We start from the raw sequence: 15264 nt of genomic DNA on the forward strand, positions 1-15264 counted from the left end.
CCTGTGAGACAGGCATTTTTCCGATATCACAAATGCTGAAACGGAAGTTCTAAGTAAATTGATCAAGGTCATAGGACTCTAGGTAACAGAACCAGGATTGGAACTTGTCTGGCTAGCTGGAAAGCCCACACAAATCATGAACACTCTACTTTACTACTTTCCAGTGTTAAATGATGTGTATAAAAGAACAATTGGAGGAGCATACGGTCAACTTTCAGATATCCTAAGGTCCTTTCCACAGTAACAATTGGAACAGGCCTGTGATGGTCAGAGTGACCACTGGGCATCTGCCTGAATCTTTGTGGGGATTACAGAGCAGCGAGGGGGGCCACATGGTCCCCAGTAAAGCAGAGGTCACAGGTGTCACATACAGGCTCTGGTGAATCCCATGGAGTCCCTGTAGAAATCTCACATCTGCTTACCCCGAGAAGGTCTCCCAGAATCCTGGAGCTGCCTTGCTCCAGAAGTGGATCTCCATAGCAACCTTAGGCCAAAAGAGTCTCAGGCACCCGTTCTAGTCCAAACATGCTATGATGGACTTTGTTTCCATGGGGCATTCAATACATATGTGAATCTGAGATTGTGAGTGGCTTGGAGTACGTACTGTCTCAGTCCATTCGGGTTGCTATTAAAAAAAAAAAAAACATAAACTAGGTGGCTTATAAACAACAGTAATTCATTTCTCACGGCTCTGGAGGCTGGGAATTCCAAGACCTGCCAAGGTATTGGTGGATCTGGTGTCTGGTGAGGGGGAGTTTTCTGTTCATAGATGGCTCTTTCTAGCTGTGACTTTTCATGGCAGAGGGGAAAATGCACTCTCTGGGGCCTCTTGTATAAGGGCACTAATACCGTACATAAAGGCTCTGCATCTCATGACCTACTTCACCCCAAAAGGCCCCACTTCCTAACATCACTTTGGGTGTTAAGATTTCAGCATATTAATTTGGTGGGGGTCACATAAACATTCAGTCCACTACATCTACTTTCTTCAAAACTGTAGGCAAGCTGTAAAGAAGGGAAAATCATTTCAGCCCAAGTACTCGCCCTGCTTTAACTTTGGAGCAAGAGCAGGAAATAGAAGGAACTTATCATTCATTGACTGCCTACTATTTGCCAGGCATGGAAAGACCATATAATTGGTTGGAGGGAAAATAAGATAAAAGTCTGAGCAACAGATGGAAACACATCTGCCAGGTGCCATGCTCTGTATGCATTACTTCATTCCATACAGCATTCTCTTGTATTAGCGAGTTCCTGCTGACTGCTACGCTACTTTTTCTTCCCAGCCAAATGTTCAAGAAGCAGGTACTGGTTATGAATAAGCATGGCGAAAACCCATTTTCTAAGAAACAGAAGAGATGGCAAGTGTATCCTCTCAAAGAAGTAAATTTTGTTTTCTGCCTTATTTTTCTCAAACAAAACAAGCTTTTAGCAATTGCATTACCATAGCCTTGCTATCTATACATAGATATCACAGAAATCTTAATCTTTGAGTTTTCAAGTTAGAGGAATTCTTATTAAGTATGAGAGTTAATAATCTCCTGAGACACAAATATGCCTGGTAATATGAGAACAATAAATGTTTGCTGGGTCCAAACATGAATTAAAGCTGTATATATTATGCCTTAAAGACATTAAATTAATCATAAATTGTAGTGATTAATTACATTAAAACAGTAGCATTATGAATACACAAGATACAAGTTTCAGTTTAAGGAAAAACCATATTTTAATAATCTCCAAGTACGCCTGTATTCTGAGACACTAAAAATAATTATATGCTACTAACTGTACCTTGAAAATGCATACACTCTTACTGAAGACACAGAAATGAACAGAACAGAACTAAAAATTGAATACATTTTGTGACACATGATTTTTTTCATTGTAGTATTTCTGAAATTTGGATGCATCTTAGAATCTATGACATCTTATAGTTGCCTTCAGCCAGGTGGCAGTCGTGATGTCACAAGCAATGCTTGCATGTAGGAGAACAACGTGTAAGACACATGTCAGCATCTTGCAAGAAAACCTCAGAGTCAATTACAGACCACTCTTATTATTCCTAGGACCTACTTGTTTTGAAAGAAGATGGGTGAGATGGTGTATTATATATGTTTAACATACAGGAAGCAAAAGTAAAAAAAGAAGTCTAGTTCTATGTCATTGCCAAATGACTTAAGAGTCTAGCACCACAGCATTTTAGTTGCTTAACAGATTTAAATGTTACATTGTGCTTGCTTTGGCAGCACATATGCTAACACTGGACCAATACAGGGAAGATCAGCAAGGCCCCTGCACAAGAATGACACATAAATGCATAAAGATTCCATATTTTTTTGGAACACAAAGGATAAATGCTTCAGGGGATTGACACCCAATTTTCCATGATGTGACTATTACACATGGCATACCTGCACCAAAATATCTCATGTACCCCATGAATATATACACCTACAATGTACCCATGAAATTAAAAATAAGTTAACATTTTTTAAGGAAATACTACCTCATCTTATCTCTTGATGGCACAGAAATTTATATTTTAAAACTGTTATATATAATTATATAATTTTATAATCATACAATTATATTTTTATATTTTTAAATAAATATATAATTTAATTATATAAACATTTAATTAAATTATACATTTAATTATATAAACATTTAATTAAATTATACATTTAATTATATAAACATTTAATTAAATTATACATTTAATTATATATTAACTATGTCATTTAATTGTATATGTTTTTATGTATTTATTATATAATATAGATCCATTATATTTATACATATATCTATATTTATACATAATATATTTAATATACATTATTTATACAAAATTATATATAATTAGGCTTAATAACTCTGAGTCAAAAACGTGATTCAAAGAGTCAAACTCTACATGAAAGGAAGTTTCAGAAATATCTCACCCAATTAACTTTGCTTATATTTTATTTTAAGTATATTTATATTTCAATATATTATATTTTTATATTTCAATATATTTCAATATATATTTTTATATTTCAATATACTATATTTTTATATTTTTATATAAAGCAATATATAAAATTATATTTCAATATATTTCAATATATTATATTTCATATTATATTTCAATATATTTCAAGATATTGTTTTTATATTTTTAAATAAATATTTTATAATTTAATGATATATAAACATTTAATTAAATTGTACATTTAATTATATATTAACTATGTAATTTAATTATATATAGTTATATATATTTATTCTATAATATAGATCCATTATCTATATTTATACATATTTTATATATTATTTATACAGAACTATATGTAATTAGGCTTAATAACTCTGAGTCAAAAACATGATTCAAAGAGTCAGACTCTACATGAAAGGAAGTTTCAGAAATATCTCACCCAATTTATTTTGCTTATATTTTATTTTTTGTGTATATGCAATAAATAAAAATTTATAATCAAGCTGAAAAGAGTTCTTTCAGCAAGCACAAAGTTTTCCAGGGATTAAAATTTACTGAGTCCGTTTATTTGGTGGTATTTTTCTTCGGTTTTTTTTTTTTTTTTTCATGGAACAATGATGACTGCTGGCATCGTAGATACAACAAAATAGGGGTATAAAAATATGCGGGAACATGAGGAGATGGTATACAAATCTACAGAGGCATGAAACAATAGAAATTAGCGCCAGTCTGGAAGTTAGGAGATAGAGATCACAGGCTTGGTTCCATAATTAAGGAGCTGCGTGATCTTGAGCAAGTCGCTTAATCTCTCTGAGCTTCATCCATAAAATAAGGAGCTGTGATAGATAATTTCCGAGCTCCAGAGAGCAGTGATGTAAGCAATCAGGAAAATAGAACCTTCCCTCGATGCTCCAAGGAAGAAGGGATCTGATGTGGGTCACTATGTGCTTATGAGAGTGACGGAAAGGAGTCCTGAGGTTGAGGAAGGCCAGTCGCTGCTGGCCTCAGCTTCTCTAATGGCTACCGAGGGATTAGACATTGCCTCCAGGCAGATCAGAAACTCAAAGAAACTTCCCCACAGGTCACAGCAGCCTCCGGTATATATTGGTGAACTGCTAAAGGCTACTAAAAACCCTTTAGGTTCCAAACTCTGCATGTCAGCAGGCCACTGCCCCAGTACACACTTCTCTGCCATCCAAATCTCCCACAGGGGCTTCTTACTGGTCGCATCCAAAACAAAGCTCTGTTAGGCAAGGGGTTCTGGGAAATGTAGTTCCTACACTGCCAGTCCCTGTGCTGTAGGAGAGGTCATAGAATGAGGTAGGAATGGGGCTGAGTGTCACAGACAGATATCTGGTACCCCAGCTGGGCAGCGAGGGACTATGATGGCAACGCAGGTGAACAAGAGGGAGGGGACGGCATGAAGACAGATTCAGAAGTCATGGAGAGGAAGGTACACATCTGAAAGATGCCTCAAAGGAAGAATTGAAAGATTAGATACGGGTTACTTTTTCTTTCCACACTAGTGAGTCAATATAATCTATAAATCAAGTCTCTTTAGCTCCTCTGCTGACTATCATGTTCTTTTTCCCTAGCTCTCCTGTAACAGGGAACAATACACCCTTTTTCTTGTAGTGCAAGAATAATGATTTGCTGGCAGAAGCTTCGTGAATCAGACTTTGCACTGAACATGTTATATTGTTTGGGAACCCAGCTAAATTTTTCCATGACTGCTTTAAAAGTGATTTCCATTTAAAGCTAGGTGGAACAAATTCCTGCTGCTGGCTAAATCTTCTTTTTCTTTTCCAATGAACAGAATCTCATAAAAAGGACTATTGCTTTTTTGTACTTTTCTGTGATGCATTTTGTGTTGGGGCCTATGGAGGAAGCCATCTAAAACTACAGAGTGTTGTAAAAATACCCTCGTAATTCTACTAGAATTCAACTTTTTAATAGCTGTCTTTCTTCTCCTTTTATATCTCCTTTTCAATTATTTCTTTCCCTTTGGTACTCTGACAGACTAATGTTTCTGGGTCTTTCATAGACACCTACATCGACCAAATGGATCCATCTCCCACCTTTGAGATCCTCATTAAACTCTGGCAGAGCTTGGTGGCTACATGAACTCAAACCCAGACGTATGCAGAAAGAATCCCTTTCAATAGAAAACCTAACATCACCAGTACTTACAATTCTGACTAATTTTTGTCATAAATAAATACAATGGGCATCATTTATGTCCATTTTGAGTCTGTATCTATGTTATATCACACTTTGCCTAATAATAATGCTGCTGTCAATTTAATGAGGGTTTTAGCTTACATAAATAACATTCAATTCAGTGGGGTTTATCTTAAACTGTACAGAGGTGCTTGTTTTATTATAATTCAACTGAATCAGAAACTTTCTTTCTCTCCACTTGCTCACACTGGCTTCTAACCAAGTCACGTTTCTTTAATGACAAGTGCTAAATAAACTTCACCTGGGGACTGATCCTCCAATAAGGATAAAAAAAAGAATTGCCCCGGCTACCAAAGTATCATTGTTTCATCTCCAATGAAACATTCCCCTATAAAACCATTTCTGTCTATGCAAGGACTTGGAGTAGGAATCCAGCCACAAAGGTCAGGGAAGGCCCCACCACTGCCATCCCCACTGACTCAGAAAAGGATTAAAATATTTTAAAGAAGGAGGACCAGAGGACAAAACGTCAGCATGGTCAAGAAAAAGTGAGCAGAGCCATGAATCGAGTGATGAAGTTGTAGATTCATAGAAAACATGTAAAGGCTATCATATATGTAAAGGTAAAGTGTCACTCCTCGTTTTAAGGGTGAAGAAATGAGGCTTGCAGGAGTTAAGTGCCACATAGCAGATAGTGGCCAAGATAGTGGCCAAGCCAGGCTGAGTCCCATGTCCAGATCAGTGTACTGCTTGCTTCTCTGTGCACCTGTCATCTTTAGTGGTGGTGAATGGATGAGCAGTATTGAGGTGAATACCCTAAGAAATAACACAGCAATAACGCTCAAGTATAATTTAGTAATAATAATGATTGGAAATCAACATGACTGTAGTGACTTCAGTTGTGTGCCCCAAAAAGATATGTCCAAGTTCTCATCCCTGGTACCTGTGAACATGACCTTACTTGGAAACAGGGTTTGTGCAGATGTAATGCAGTTAAGGATCTGCAGATTAAGATCATCCTGGACTTAGAAATCTACTCTAAATCCACTGACTAGAGTCCTCATGAGAGAAAGGAGAGAGAGCTTTGACACACAGAGAAGCAACTCATGTGAAGACCCATGTGAAGAGAGAGGAAGAGATTGAAGTTCTGTGGTCACAAGACCAAGAATGCCAGGAGCCACGAGAAGCTGAAAGAGGCAACAAACCTCCTCCCCTGGAGCTGTGGAGGGAGTGCAGTCCTGCTGAGGCCTCCATTGTGGACTTCTGGCCTCCATTGTGGATTTCTGGCCTCCAGAGCTGTGAGCCAATACATTCTGTGGCTTTAAGCCATCAAGTTTGTGGTCAGTTGTTACAGCAGCTTTAGGAAACTAATACAACTATGAAAATACCCAATCTAAAAAGCAATCCAGGAAGAAATTTTTGTTGTCCTAGTGGTTTGTTGTTGTCGTTGTTGATTTTAACAAAATATAGCTCAAATAACAGTACTTTGAACTTTTCAGTTAGGAATAATTACGCACGTAATGGCTCCCCTAAATGTTTTTTAGCCTAAAGACTCTGTCAACATTTAATATTATATAAAAGGCTCTGTCCACCTCCCCAGCCTCGTGTCCTCCCAGCCTTCCCCTTCCCCCAGTATTCCAGCCACACTGGTCTTCTCTTTGGTTCCAGAACATGCTAGGACCCTTCTCACCTCAGGCTTCTATGTGCTCCTCCTTTGGCTGGCACACTCCTCCCCCACCATGCACCACCTCCCCAGTCAACATCAGCTCCAAAGTGCAACTCTACGGGAAGCCCTCCTGCCCCTTTATAATAGATCAGCCCCACACATACACTCTCTTTGTAAACTCTCCTAACACCTTTTCCCTCTTCTTCACAGTCATGATCACGGTTTGTAATTTTTCATTTATAATATTTCTGGATTGTCTGTCTTTCCTGCTGGACTGTCACTCTCTGAGGGCAGGCACAGGACATTTTGCTCATCATGACATTTCATGGGTAGCATGATGCCTGGCATATAGCAGCCACTCATAAATATTTGGAAAATAAGTGAGTGATAGTATTTAGCCTTGGATGGAGCTCTTGTCTGTTATTCACACTTATAGCTGTTCTGTTTCCAACATATAAAATTGAAAGTGTAGAAAAATCTGTACATAGTCATAATTTGAAAATTAACTTATTTTAGTAATGTCTTAATTTTTCTCCTCTGAGTTTCTAAATGAATTCATGAAAGTTCTGCTCTGTCCCAAAGGCATTTCATAAATAAGTAAGCATAGCTAAAAGGGACTCAAACCTGTTACATTTCACCATGCCATCTGAGTTCATGGATAGGTGAATTTGCCCTAATTAGTATTATCCATTTATATAATCAATAAGCATGTTGGGTACTGTATTAGTCCATTTTCATGCTGCTAATAAAGACATATCCGAGACTGGGCAATTTATAAAAGAAAGAGGTTTAATGGACTCACAGTTCCATGTTGCTGGGGAGGCCCCACAATCATGGCAGAAGGTGAAAGGCACGTCTCACATGGTGGCAGACAAGAAAAGAGAGCTTGTGCAGGGAAACTTCCCTTTATAAAACCATCAAGATTCATGAGACTTATTCACTATCATGAGACTAGCACAGGAAAGACCCGCCTCCATGATTCAGTTACCTCCCACTGGGTCCCTCCCACAACACATGGGAATTGTGGGAGCTACAATTCAAGTTGAGATTTGGGTGGGGACACAGCCAAACCATATCATTCCACCCCGGCCCCTCCCAAATCTCTTGTCCTCTCGTTTCAAAACCAATTATGCCTTCCCAACAGTCCCCCAAAGTCTTAACTCATTTCAGCATTAACTCAAAAGTCCACAGTCCAAAGTCTTATCTGAGACAATACAAGTTCCTTCTGCCTATGAGCCAGTAAAACCAAAAGCAAGTTAGTTACACCCTAGATACAATGAGGGTGCAGGCATTAGATAAGTACATCATTCCAAATCGGAGAAATTGGCCAGACTTAAGAAGCTAAAGGCCCTATGCAAGTCCAAAATCCAGCAGGGCTGTCAAATCTTAAAGCTCCAAAAGATCTCCTTTGACTCCAGGTCTCACATCCCGGTCACACTGATGGTGGGCTCTCACAGCCTTGGGCAGCTCTGCCCCTGTGGCTTTGCAGGGTACAGCCTCCCTCCTGACTGCTTTCATGGGCTGGCATTGGGTGTCTACAGCTCTTCCAGGTGCATGGTAGTTCTCCATGAGCACCCCACCCCTGCAGCAAATTTCTGCCTGGACATCCAGGCATTTCCATACATCTTCTGAAATCTAGGTGGAGGGTCTCAAACCTCAGTTACTGACTTCTGTATACCTTCAGGCTCAATACCATGTGGAAGCTGCCAGGACTTGGGGCTTGCACCCTCTGAAACCATGGTTCAACCTGTACCTTGACCCCTTTTAGTCACACCTGGAGCAGCTGGGATGCAGGACACCAATTCCCTAGACTGCATACAGCACAGGGACCCTGGGGCCACCCCATGAAACCATTTTTCTCTCCTAGGCCTCTGGGCCTGTGATGGGAGGGACTGCCACAAAGATCTCTTACATGTCCTGGAGACATTTTCCCCATAGTCTTGGTGAATAACTCGGCTCCTCATTACTTATCCAAATCTCTGCAGCCAGCTTGAATATCTCCTCAGAAAATAGGATTTTTTTTTTCTATCATATTGTCAGGCTACAAATTTTCCAAACTTTTGTTCTGATTCTCTTTTTAAACTGAATGCCTTTAAGAGCACCCAAGTCACCTCTTCAATGTTTTTCTGCTTAGATATTTTTTCTGCCAGATACTCTGAATCATCTCTCTCAAGTTCAAAGTTCCACAAATCTCTATGGCAGGGGCAAAATGCTGTCAGTCTCTTTGCTAAAGCATAAAAAGAATCACCTTTGCTCCAGTTCCCAACAAGTTCCTCATTCCATCTGAGACTACCTCTGCCTGGACTTTACTGTCCATATCATTATCAGCATTTTGGTCAAAGCCATTCAGCAAGTCTCTAGGGAGTTCCAAACTTTCCCACATTTTCCTGTCTTCTTCTGAGCCCTCCAAACTATTCCAACCTCTGCCTGTTACCCAGTTCCAAAATTGCTTCCACATTTTTTGGTATCTTTTCAGTAGGGCTCCACTCTACTTGTGCCAAAATCTGTATTAGGGTTCTCTAGAGGGACAGAACTGATAGGATAGACATATATATAAAGGGAATTTATTAAGAGTATTGACTCACACGATCATAAGGTGAGATCCCACAATAGGCCACCTGCAAGCTGAGGGGCAAGGAAGCAAGTCCAAGTCCCAAAGCTAAAGAACTTTGGGTCCAATGTTCAAGGGCAGGAAGTAGCCAGCACGAGAGAAAAATATAGACCGAAAGACTAAGCCAGTATATCTTTCCACATTCTTCTGCCTGCTTTTATTCTGGCTATGCTGGCAGGTGATTAGGTTGTATCCACCCAGATTGAGGGTGGATCTGCCTTCCCCAGTCCATTGACTCAAATGTTAGTCTCCTTTGGCAGCACACTCACAGACATACCCAGGAACAATACTTTGCATCCTTCAATCCAATCAAGTTGACACTCAGTATTAACCATCACAGGTACCTAATAGATTCCAAAGATTGTATTTTAAAATATGTTTTAATCTGTAGAAGAGAAAAAGAAGATAACAAGAACAGTAATGAGAGGTAAATCACAGTGAGGCTGGGTGGCAATAAAGGAACATTTCCAGAGGCAGTCACTCTTGAGCTGAGTCTTAAAGAGTAGGAGAAAGTGAGTAAAGAAAGCCATGAAGGTTGTTTTAGGTCAGGGTTTCTTATTTTTGACATTTTTCACAGAATAATTCTTTGTTGTCGGGGGCCGTCCTGTGTGTTTTAGGATCTTAACAGCATCCCTGGCCTCTGTCCATGAGGTGCTAGTGTGACAACCAAAATGTCTCCTGAAGATTTCTCAATGAACTGAAAATAGAACTGCAGTTTGATACAGCAATCCTACTACTGGGCGTCTACTCAGAAGAAAAGAAATCATTATATAAAAAGGATGCCTGCACTTGTATGCTTATTGCAGCACTATTCACAATAGCAAAGATACGGAATCACTCTAAGTGTCTAATGGATGATTAGATAAAGACAATGTGGTGTATATATGGTGTGTGTGTGTGTATATATGTGTGTGTGTGTGCTGTGTATATATATATATGTATACACACACACACACACACACACATATATATACCATGGAATACTACTCAGCCATAAACAAGAATGAAATCATGTATTTTGGAGCAACATGAATGGAATTGGAGGTCATTATGTTAAATGAAATAACTCAGAAGCAGAAAGCCAAATACCTCATGTTCTCACTTATAAGTGGGAGCTAAATGATGTGCACATATGGTCATAGAGTGTGGAATAATAGACACTGGAGGCTCAGAAAGGGAGGAGGGTGGGAGGGGGAATGAGAAATTATCTAATGGGTACAATGTACACTATTTGGGTGATAGTTATCCTAAAAGCCAGACTTCCCCACTGTACAATATATCTGTATAACAATACTGCACTTTTACCCCCTAAATCTATAAAAATTTAAAAATTTTAAAAAACGAAAACAAAATGTCACCTGACATTGCAAAATATCTCCCCTGGAATGCAGCTTCTTCCCAGTTAAGAACCACTGATGGGGGCACAGGAAGGAGCCTATCTGCAGTTGGGGGTGTCTGAGTTACTGCAGCGTGTCCAGGTAGCTCTAGGAGAGTGCCTGGGAGGGAGATAGGAGAGAAAGTACAACACTGCTCTTACACATGGGGTTTCATGTCTTATGCTGGGGAGTTTGGAATTTCATCCTGAAAGCACTTATGCAGAATCAAAGGATCTTAAGTAGGAAGTGGACATGGGCTAATTTGTGCTTAAGAAAAATCACTCCGGTCACAGTGGAAAGGAAGGATCGAATGGAGATCAGAATGAATTTGAAAGAATTGAATGTAATCCAGAAGAGAAATGATTCATGGGGACGGAAAGGAAAGGAAAGGGAAGATAGAAAGTACTCACATCACATCTCTAAGACCTTGTCTAGAATGGGATCTAGATTCTTGGTTTGGATGATCAGAAAGTAGAATCATAAATCTTCTCCAAAATCCACTTGGAAATTAGCCCTCATGACTTTATGAAAAAAAAAATCAAACCCTTGAACTCAGAAAAATTACTTGTAAAGTCAGTTAAGCATAATCTAGGTGACCTCATGATGTAATAAATAAAAATAGCCACTACCTCCGGCTTCAAATTCAATTAGGCCTTCAGCAAAGATTCTTTCAGCAAATTGTCAAAAAATATTCGTTTTTAAAGTAATCAATGTATTAGAAAACTGTAGTAAATTTTCACCCCCTGCCCCCAAGCAATGTCTAGACAAGTGAGACAGAGAGACAAAATGAGTAACTGAGGCCATTTTTCTTGCCTGATTGTTCAGAAAATTGCCTCATTTCTTTGCTTTATTTTCTGAGTCCATATAATGATAACAGAAAAAGTTGTATGTGTGGATATTTTTTACAATCTGAATCTTTGACAGTGTTGAGAGAGGTAATCGCCAACAAACACATGATCACAGCATTTGCCAGATCCTCTGTTTTCTTTCAGGCTTTTGTCAGTATCTAAGGCAAGTCCTTTGTGTGAGAACTGACTAGATAAAATGTCATGAGCACCTCCTGTGAGGGAAAGACCGAGACTGAGATCTCAGTCATAAAGAGACTCCCCAGCTACAGGTGTGCAAAGGCAATTAACAATTTGGGGCAAAGCGCAATTTTCATAGACTCTGTTTTGCTAAAAAAAAAAACCCTACGCTACCTATTTCACAAAGTTATTCACATTTCTAGCTCATGAGGAACACACGATATTCAGGAGCTGCTAAAGGCTATGAATAGGTCATCCAGGTTTTGATTAAGAGATTGTTTGAACAAGTCCCAAGTGGGAATAATTCAAATTAAAGCAAGAATGTGTCAATACATCTGAAATGTTGAAGAATGCAAAAATAGTATTTATACATAAATATAAAATATAAATGGAATTTTTATGTGTTGATAAATTATGTATTTTTAAATATTTGGCTTCAATAACAATATAAGAAAAATGAAATTCCTACTAATCCATAGAATAATGTGTACTTTCTTTTAAGAAATCACCAACCTTAAAATCACTAAAATATGATACATTTAACAAAATGGTAGATTTTAAATTATAAACCAAACTGAATTCAGAAAGTAAAAATTATGATTCACAGTTTATATTGGTCAAAGTTGTCATTAATTGTTTATTATCATTAAAAATAAACACATATGTTTCACTTCACATGTGTTACACAGGTGCTTAATATTTTATTAATATAAATGCATAATTCATTTGCTCTTCACAACCACAAAAAGTAGATACATGATTATTCCCATTTTGCAGATAAGGAAATTAACACCCAAGTGAAATACTTTACCAAAGGTCACATAGGTAGTAAGTAACAACTGTGTCATCGGAGGAGAGCATTATCTCTAAACTTCATGAGAGACACATATAAGCAATTAGTCCCTTACAGACTAAGAAATTTTGATACAGACAATTTGTTGCAGATCCATAAGATAGTACAGCCAGTTCTGTGAATCACAGTGTTATATTTATTTCCACATATTCTATGTTAATAATGTAATTTTTAATTCCATGTATTTTAAGTTTTCATTCAATAACTGCTATAAGTATATGCAGCTCTGAGAACAACAGGGAAGAGAACAATTTCAGCCATTTAAAAATAGCTTTTATATTTAGATTTAAATATTTCAGTTGCATTTCAAGTATCTTTTTCTGCTAAGAATTTGGCCTGTCTGAATTTCAAAAGGCATCTGGGCTTCAAACTTTAGTTAATGGTAAAAAAAAAATAACTCCATATTTAATTTCCTGAAATAGTTCCAAATTACAGAAACAGAGAGAAAGCTTAAATACCATAGAACAAAAATTCATAGAATAGAATTTATGAATCATGATTCATACACAAAAGACCAAACCTCTCAATGAATAACTGTATTGTTGACAGTTTGGGAGGAATTTTAATTTTGTTTTTTTTTCTCAAATAGTGAGATCAGAGTTGGAAAAGCCTTAACATCTCCATATTAGAGATTCTGTAACTCACATCAGTTATGCCAAGCTCCAGCTACGTACTCTGAAAAGTATATTAAATCAGAATGATAATTGTTCAGTAAAATTTCTCCTAGAAGTATAGTAAATACGATTGATTTAATATATCATTGAGATTCTACTGGAAAAATGGCATAAAACAGCAACATTCTGTTGCCATTTTATAACTTTCATTTTTGTAAAGTGACCATTAGCATAATATAGTAATATCATTATGACAATCTGCACAGATGAAAATATCTCAAGGCCAATATTACATTTTCATCAAGTAAATGACCATGTGTTTCAATAAACACAATTATGAATGTTAATATACCAACAGACTGAGTATTTTCATTTCTCAGCATCATTGTTTATAGGGGAAAACAAATTAATCATCTTTGAGATAACAGGAGTGTAGACTTTTAGAACATGATCTGTTTCACTACAGCTATTCTTGGTTTGCTGAATAAGAGTCAGGATTGTACTCCAGACTGTCCTCATCTGAGGTCATCTTATCTGTCCCCTTCTGAAGTAATCTTGTCATTACGTAAATACCTATGCAGCATTATCGATTTAGAACCAGATGATTTAAGATGAATCACATCTTTATTTTGATAAGTATCCACAGGACACCCAATTGTACAGTAGAAACATGCAAAGAAACCTCTTCCTCCTGCCTGTTCTATTGGCTTGGACAATTCCTGAACAAGCTGTTCTCCAGCCCTGCACACCTGCGAGCAGGCCAGGGACTCTGTGGACCCAGCCATGCCCTTTCTGTCACCAAGGCCACATGTGTGGTCAGGAGGCAAGTGAGATTGTCATCACTTTCACTTAAGTCCTTTTTAGCAATAGGCACATTAGGCATTGGAATGGATGGGCAAGCGAAATGGACACAAACCAAAAATGGAAGAGGCAACCTGTCTATGGCCTTACCATCCTGAATATGCCTGATCTCGGAAGCTAAGCAGGGTTGGTTTGGTTAGTATGTGGATGGGAGAAGAGATAACTAGCTGAGACTTCAGTATCTAGCTTATAGGCTGCTTCAGCCTTCAAGCAGAGCTTAATTATATGTATCACTGGGGAAGATCCTTTTCTGGAAACAGGCAACATTTTAAGACCATTCAAGATTAACCTTTACTTGAGCAAAAAGAAATGTTTCTACTTTCAAATGCTTTTTGGTAAAAATCTTTAAAAAATAATAAATGCTTCAAAGAGAATAAAACAGCTAGGAATCCAACTTACAAGGGATGTGAAGGACCTCTTCAAGGAGAACTACAAACCATTGCTCAGCGAAATAAAAGAGGACACAAACAAATGGAAGAACATCCCATGCTTATGGATAGGAAGAATCAATATCGTGAAAATGGCCATACTGCCCAAGGTAACTTACAGATTCAATGCCATCCCCATCAAGCTACCAATGACTTTCTTCACAGAATTGGAAAAAAACTACTTTAAAGTTCATATGCAACCAAAAAAGAGCCCGCATTGCCAAGACAATCCTAAGCCAAAAGAACAAAGCTGGAGGCATCACACTACCTGACTTCAAACCATACTACAAGGCTACAGTAACCAAAACAGCGTGGTACTGGTGCCAAAACAGATATATAGACCAATGGAACAGAACACAGGCATCAGAAATAACACCACACATCTACAACCACCTGATCTTTGACAAACTTGACAAAAACAAGAAATGGAGAAAGGATTCCTTGTTTAATAAATAGTGCTGGGAAAACTGGCTAGCCATATGTAGAAAGCTGAAACTGGATCCCTTCCTTACACCTTATACAAAAATTAATTCAAGATGGATTAAAGACTTAAATGTTAGACCTAAAACCATAAAAACTCTAGAAGAAAACCTAGGCAATACCATTCAGGACATAGGCATGGGCAAGGACTTCATGTCTAAAACACCAAAAGCAATGGCAACAAAAGCCAAA

At 37.9% G+C, this 15264-nt stretch overlaps 1 protein-coding gene and 1 non-coding gene across 2 annotated transcripts in view; both read left to right on the plus strand.

The window, feature by feature from the left end:
• CNTNAP2 (contactin associated protein 2) overlaps positions 1-15264 on the plus strand; it is a 2292243-nt gene that overhangs the window by 1703901 nt on the left and 573078 nt on the right. The window lies entirely within an intron of this gene.
• Positions 2234-2341, plus strand: LOC115935420 (U6 spliceosomal RNA). The gene has a single exon (XR_004071055.2). It is a non-coding gene; the product is annotated as a U6 spliceosomal RNA (small nuclear RNA).

Source organism: Gorilla gorilla, chromosome 6 (genome assembly GCF_029281585.2).
Source record: "Gorilla gorilla gorilla isolate KB3781 chromosome 6, NHGRI_mGorGor1-v2.1_pri, whole genome shotgun sequence".
Classification (NCBI taxonomy): domain Eukaryota; kingdom Metazoa; phylum Chordata; class Mammalia; order Primates; family Hominidae; genus Gorilla; species Gorilla gorilla.